Source organism: Nannospalax galili, unplaced genomic scaffold, assembly GCF_000622305.1.
Source record: "Nannospalax galili isolate Female #2095 unplaced genomic scaffold, S.galili_v1.0 scaffold142, whole genome shotgun sequence".
In the NCBI taxonomy this organism is placed as follows: Eukaryota; Metazoa; Chordata; class Mammalia; order Rodentia; family Spalacidae; genus Nannospalax; species Nannospalax galili.
The window spans coordinates 2,049,582-2,057,448 of NW_008348793.1; the positions used below are offsets into that span (position 1 = coordinate 2,049,582).

Here is a 7,867-nt window from a genome sequence, read left to right on the forward strand (position 1 = left end):
TTAAAGATTATGGGTAATTTAAAAGTGGGAGTAAATGTATTTAGCATTATGATGTAGCCATGAGCCTATGAGGGCCAAGAAGTGGAATGTTAATAAGAAGTATCCCCCATTGGTTTAAGTGTTTGAACACCTTGTCAGTTGCTGGCATTGGTTGGGGAAGGTCATGGAACTTTCAGGAGGTGTGGCCTTGCTGGAGGAAGCCCATCACTGGGGAAGCTTTCAGAGTTTATGGCCTATTCTTCTTTCAGCTTTCTTTGTACGCTTCCTGAATGTGCTTGTTTCCCCCACCCTGATGGACTCTTGCCCTTTGGATCCATAAACCAAAATAAGCTTTTCCTTCGATAGGTTGCCTTGGTCATGGTATTTTATCACAACTACCAAAAATTAACTACTATAAGTGGGATTTAAGTCAATAGCTGAGAGATGTGAAGTGAATCAGTGGCATATGGAAAAGCATTACAGGACAAAAGAACATGTGCTGAGACCAAGGACAAGAATAGATGTACTGTACTTGAAGAATGGGAAGGAGTTAGTTCTGTGCAGACTATCAGGAGGAGAATCAGGGGAGGTGAATCTGCAGTGGTTGGCAGAGACTGGATTATAGATGGCTTTGTCATCCTTTCTTAAAGTGAGAGCATGAATGGAGCCCCCAACTACCACAAATTGTGTAGTCAAGTTTCTCACATTTGGGGAAATTGTGGGGTCAGTATATCCGAAGTGCAGTGGATGAGTCCCCCCCCCGAGAAAAATCACCTTCTTGATCACAGTATCTTCCTGCCAGTTAAGTATAACATAGCAAGTGTTTTAATTTTGTCCTAAGAGAAATCATAAAGGGGTTCTGAAAGGGGTAATATGATTAAAAGAAATATAGTTTTACTGAAATTTCACTTTGGCTGTTTCTTGGTGTATGATTACAAAGAGGCCAGAATGGGTATGAAGAGAGCACTTGAAAGGCCCAGAACAAGAGGCATTGGTGACTTTAAATTTCAGATTTTGGGTTCTAAGTGTCTATGGTCCCCTGGGGATCTTGACGACCCTTTAATGGGTTTGCAAAGTTGCTTCCATAATATTTCGCCCTTTAAATTGTTTTGATACTTTCACTGATGGTACAAAAGCCTTAGCTCTGCAAATTAGCTCTAATTGGGGCTGGGAAATAAACTGTACTTAAATTTTTTAAATACTTTTTTACTCTTCGAGAATTTCATACATGCATAAAATGGAATATGCTCATATCCACACCAACCCCCCCATTTCCCCCTCCAATCCTGCCTATATGCGTTCAAGCATGTCTCCCATGTTGTGTGACACTATTCCTGGGGAGACATGAACAAACATCTACTCACCCTAAATAGGGAACTGATAATAGACCAAAGTAAGAATACCATCAAAATCCAACTTGCTGAATTAGTGAATCTTATTGGCTTCCTTACAGGAATATGGGTGAGGGATTACTTACAGGAGCAGAGCTGGCTCAGACAGTTGCATCACCAAGACCCACTTCAGCCTGAGTGACATCCCAGGAAAGCTGGAAACCTGGAGCTCCCTGCATAAGTTGTAGGCAGGTTGGAGAGTGTCTCTTCAGGCAGCTCAGTTGGTCTGAGTCTCTTCAAGAGGGCTTGTCTGATCTCTTTTTCTTCCATGTGGCTTGGATGATCTGAACCTCTTCTAAGAAGCTCAGCTGGTTGACTGTCTCTCAGCATTTATACAGTTGGGGAAGAGTCAGCTAATGTATTTGATCAGTTTCAGGGATTTTCTGAAACTACTGAGTGACTTTCTTCCTGAGGTTAATGAGCTTCTCTGTAGGTGAATATTTTATCTCCCTTTAGAGTATCTTGACTCTTATGTAATTTCCTTGAGGATGGAATGTTTCACTTTCCTTTAGAGCACATGGAGTCTTAGTGGGCTTCCTTCCAAGATGGGACGCTTTGTCCCAGAGGACATTGCTTCACAGCACCCTACCCCAACTTCATGTCTTTGTCCTGTTTGTCTTCTTCCCATCCTCCTCCTCTTTCTCCTTTATTTTATTTTTTTTTGATAATTCATTAGGTCCAATTAATGCTACTCATATTTTCATGGGTGTGGAGTCATTCACTGGAACATCTCAACATATTCTCAATGAAAAACTCCAAAGTATCCTTAAGGATATTCTTTATGAAGCACGAATATTTATTAGTTTTAATGAATCTCATTTCTGAGCATATACCCTTTTCCCCCTCAATTAGATTGTGCCACTATTTATTTGTTAATTTAAAAAAAATATTTTAAATGGAATTTTTGTGCATTTCATACAACATATTTTAATCATATTTAGACCCCTCCCATCTGCTCCTGCCCCATAGACTGCCCACCAGATTTCATGCATTCTGTCGAATATGTTAAGGCCTATCAAGTCAAGTTTGTGTTCCCAGATGTCCCTTAGTCTGAGTTCCTCCACTGGAGCCTGAATCTATCTAATAAAATCAGGCCCTTATCTTTCACCCTGCACAAATGTCAGTTCCAAATGGATCAAAGACCTTAATGTGAATCCTAAAATTCTTAAACTATTAGAAGAAAACACAGGCATTACCCTAAATGATATAGGTGCAGATAAGGACTTCCTAAGTGGAATATCAGTTGCTCAGAAACTAAAGTTCAACAATCAAAAGTGAGACTTTATTGAATTTAAAAGCTTCTGTATAGCAAAGGAAACAACCAGGGAAGTAAGTGCAGAGGAAAACCAGAGTGTGAGAAAATCTGCACCAGTTACACATCTGACAAAGGATTAATATGCAGAATATACAAAGAACACACACACACACACACACACACACACACACACAACCCAACAATCAAGAAAACAAATGACCCAATTAAAAGGTGATCTGTGGACCTAAACAGAGTTCTCAAAAGAAGAAATAAAAATGACCAAGAAACACCTTTAAAAGTGTTCAACATCCTTAGTAATTAGGAAAATTCAAATCAAAACCACTTTAAGATTTCATCTTACCCCAGTCAGACTGGGTAAGATCAAGAGAACAAATGATATAAAATGCTGGTGTGAATTGGGGAAAGGGTACACTCATTCACTGCTGGTGGGATTACAAACTGGTGCAATCACTATGGAAAGCACTATGGAGAACTCTTAAAAAACTAAAAATAGCCAGGCGTGGTAGCACACGCCTTTAATCCCAGCACTTGGAGGCAGAGGCAGGTGGATCTCTGTGAGTTTGAGGTCTACATAATGAGTTCCAGGCCAGCTGTGGCTACAGGGAGACCCTGTCTCAAAAAGACAAAAAAATAAAAACAAAACAAACAGAAACCCACAAAATCAAAATAAATATACTAAAAATAAATCTACCACATGATCCAGTTATACCACTCCTTGGCATATGCCCAAAGGTCTCATCCTACCGTAGATATACCTGTACATCTATGTTTGTTGCATACACTTTTTTTTCTTTATAATTGTGTGTGGCAACGGTAAAAACAATTTGTTGAAGTAGGTCAAAGTCATTGCCATCCTTCCCAAACAGAAGCAAAGGTCAGTCAGGTGCTTAATGCAGCATCAGACAGGTGAGTGGAGTATGTGTGAGATGAGAGAGAGCGAGAGGTGAGTCCTTCTCCTGAGCTAGTTGGCTTCCCAGTTCTGCATGCTATGTGGTTACTAATGGCTCTTAACTGGGCTCACAGGAGGTTAGGAAAGTTGTTATGTGCCTCCCTTCCCAACTCCACAGACAGTAATGTCAAATTGGTAGCTTGAAATCAGACATGGTGCTTGTACTGACACCATAATAATTGTTAAACACTAAGATTTGGGCCATTTTAATAAAAAAATTAATCCTGGGCATCCAACATTTACCAGAATAACTGATCTTAGCCAGGTCTTTGAACACTTTGTTCCTCCCATATCCCCAAGGCAAATGATTGGCTGTCTCCAATAATCCCTATTTATTTAATAATACTTGTCTGAAGAGGGAAATAGAGAAATCACTGCCAGTATTAAAACATGAACTTCCAGCCTATAAGATGTGATTTATAAATGTTTACTATTGAATATTAAGTGAATAAAATTTGGATCAATACGAGGCTAAGAATGTATATTTAAATCATCACTGATGTAATTTTTCTTCTTTCTAACATGTATTTTGAATTATAGCACTTACATCATACTTGAGTTATTTATGTTTAACTGCCCAAACCCAGCCATTGAACCAAACAATAAAGTCACTGAGTTCCTTTATTTCTTACTTTCATGAAAATATATTTAGAAAATAAAGTAAAATTCTTCCTTTTTTTCTCCATAATACATTACTTTAAACAGTTCCAGTAACTGTCATACATCCATGGCAAAAGAAGATGCCGGGGGTGGGGGATTTGGGGAGAGCCTCCATTCAATTGTATCTTACAATACTTTGTGCTTTCCCTTAGCTAATAATTGGAATGAAACATGCATTCACTAATAATAAGTTTCCAGGCTTTCAGGGATTAATGAGAGAATCTGTGGATTGTCGTCACCTCGTCTCTGCTTTTCTTTATTCTTATTTTGGCCTCTAGCCATGGAATCTTTGTATTACTCATTAGAACCCACACTGCTGTGTGCCCAAAGGAAATAAAGGACTCCGGAACACAATGTTTTCTCTTCATATTTTTTCCAAAAAAGTGATGTAGCAGGAGGCCAAAACAATTAACTTAGGTGAAACTTGTTAATATTTTAGGTTCCAATTATCCATTTACCATAAAGTACACGAAAAAAATAGTGATGCTACGTCAACAAATATGTTTAAAATCTCTAAGAACTGTTTAAAATATCTAAGAACCTTATATATTTTTTCACCTCCAGGAAGGATCAAAGTGTTCTGAAAATAAGATATAATCTTTCTACAAAAAAGCCTTCAGCCCTCACGATATTAAAGCATATTTCCATAGCCGGTACTTTGTCATGATGAGTTCGTTTGAGCATGTTCCTTGGAAGATAAACAAATGTTGAGTTTCAGTTATAGTCAGGGCTTCCAAAAGAAATAAAGTGAATTGGTAATCCTTAGAGTCCTTGAATTTGCTCACTGTTAGCCAAAAGATTACTTAAGAGATTGCCTATATGCCTATGTGTACACAAACTCAAAATCTTGATCCTGTGCTGAGTGGAAAACAGAAAAAAGACAAAGATAGGACCACTGACCCCAACCTAGATGATACCAAGTATTATAGAGATATAGTTCCTGTGGTTCCTGTTCACAAGCGTGTGCTGAGAGACTGGCAAAGAGGCAGACAGCTAACTTGATATGGCTGTTCTTTTTGGCAATCAGAGCATAGGCGTCAGTTTCTGAAAGACTGCTCCTAACATAAGGCTGCAAGAATGGAAACAATTTGGGCACCGCTTTCCTAGATGAATGTCAGGCAATTTGATTCCGAAGACTTTTTTGTTGGTGTCGATGCAAAGTTTCTGGTTTGAGAATTCAACTCAGTTTCACTGCGGCTCAACTGATTTTGCCTTTTCACTAAGTGTGTATGTGTGTGGATGTGTGTATATTTCTCAGCAATTTCTCAGGATATAAAAAATTAACATTGCCACCCAAGAAGCATGTGGCATTCCATTTCATGTGCACTGACTTTATGATGTATCTGAGAAAAGTGGAGAAAGTGATGCTTTCGGCAGCGAGGAAAAATAGAGCTCTTCACACTCATTCTTGATTTTCAGATGTGAGTCGATACATCTGCACATGGGTCCCCAGCCTTTAATTTCTAGAGCAGCGCCATGCTGCTTCACTGAAATAAAGACACACTTCCCCTTTGACCGACTCGCAGTGCATAAGAGAAAAACAAACAGAACAGGACTCGAAGGAAGGAAACGAGGATAGGAGATGCAACCATCAATGCTCCTGGAAAAAAGCATTTCTTGGCCTGACCAGGTCCAGGTTTTGAGCTGTTTTACCCCTGTGTTCCCAGGACTTTCTCTGTGCCCTAACTCTGCCCACTTAACTTGCTTCTTTTGGATTAATCTCTCACTGTCAGCCTGTCTCTGGGCCGAGTTTCTCCAACTGATATTATTCATCCTTGGTTTTCCAGCTATGATTGTGTAGGCTTTATAAAACCAGTGCTTAGACTCTGCATTGTCTTTCTGGATTTTGATCGGTTTTTTGTTGAATTACTAACCTAGTTCTAACATTTCAGGTTCAAGTCCCCAAGCTTTGTGAAGCTGGCCATTTCTCTGGTTTACCCCATTCATTAACATGAATTTTATATTTCAAAGAGCAAAGTTGATTAGGATTAATAGTATTCATGATATATGCATTTTAATCTCAAATGAAAACCACTTTTCCTGTATGTTTATTTAAACCCAATTTTGTTTCTTTCTGGTAAAATGTTCTATTTCCTTATCAGCAAACTGCTAACAAAAAGGTAGAGAAAGAATAAAGGTTTCTTCCCACACTTTGAGCAACTCAATTTATAGAGGTCTGTAACTTTGTGATTAGGGTAATGTATATGAAAGCATTTAAAATGGTATAAGTATTCTACAAGTATTCTATTGACTATGTTGTTTTTCCAGAAAAGCTGACCACTGTACATGTCAGTAAGTCTTAGCTTATCACTAAACATACAGCTAAGATTTCTGAAAGATACAGCTTTTTCACTTCCTGAAGTTTTATATATTAGTGTCTTAATTAAGAAATAATGGTATGAGGCTGGAGAACTGGCTCAGTAGTAAGAACACTGACTGCTTGCAGAGGACACAGGTTGAGTGCCCAGCATCCACATGGCAGCTAACGACCACCAGTAGCTCCAGTTTCAGGAGATCTGAAACCCATCACATGCATGGGTGCATCCAAAATGCTCAAACACATATAAAAATAAATTTTAAAAAAGTTTAAAAAAATGATATGAATTCTCTACCAAAAATATTATCAAGATAAATCACAACAAGGGATGTTACCTTCAGATCTACTTACCTTGTTTTTCTGTTTTCCTAGTATCTTGAAAATACATGATTAAATATTGAAGACTGGGATGGGGAATTTAAAAAATTTAGAACCCCTGTCTACACTTATTAAAACCAGTTTTCTTTCAACCAATATTGTCTCTTAGTGAGAACCTAAAGTTATACAATTGTCTAAAATAATCAAAGGGCTAGGGCTGGAGAGATGGCTCAGCAGTTAAGAGCACTGGCTGCTCTTGCAGATGACTCAGGTTCAATTCCCAGCACCTACATGGTGGGTAACACCATCTGTAACTCTAGTTCCAGAAGATACAATGCCCTCTTAGCACCTCCGTGGGCCTTGCACAACACGGGTGCAATTATACACATGCAAGCATCACATTTATACACATAAAATAAAAAAAAAATAGATAAATAAATAAAAAATAAAATAAACAAAGGACAATTGTTTTAGAAGAGTCACATGTAATCGACATAGTAAAAAGAAGCTGAATTTTTCTACATTTCGAAACGTAGGAGGGTTAGGTAAAGGGATCATGTGAGTTTATGTGCGATGTATGTTTTTCCATGAAACAAACTGAAGTGCTCTTCAAAGCACAGGCCTGTTGAGCTTGCCAAACAACTCAGAAAATTACATATCTTTCTGAACTTCTTAGGGTGTAGGAATCAGGTTTACAGGATTTAATTTATAATCTGTTAGTGATTTAGTATATAAATTTAGTCTTAATTCTCAATAATATACTTTTAAATGGAAATAGCTGTTGTAAGAAAACATGATTCATAACTATGTATTTTTCCAAACATGAGTAGACAAACATGTTGAAATCAAAGTCACATCGGAAAAATCGACCCAGAATAATTTGCTGGAGGGAAGTTCGTGTATACTCAGGACTCAAACAACCCCAGCCCCGGCTAGAGGCTTTGTAAATAAATCTTGTGCAGCATACTGAACTGGAG

At 38.2% G+C, this 7,867-nt stretch overlaps 1 non-coding gene across 1 annotated transcript; it reads right to left on the minus strand.

The window, feature by feature from the left end:
- Positions 1–625: 625 nt before the first annotated feature.
- LOC115072513 lies at positions 626–789 on the minus strand. The gene has a single exon (XR_003851569.1). It is a non-coding gene; the product is annotated as a U1 spliceosomal RNA (small nuclear RNA).
- Positions 790–7,867: the final 7,078 nt, after the last annotated feature.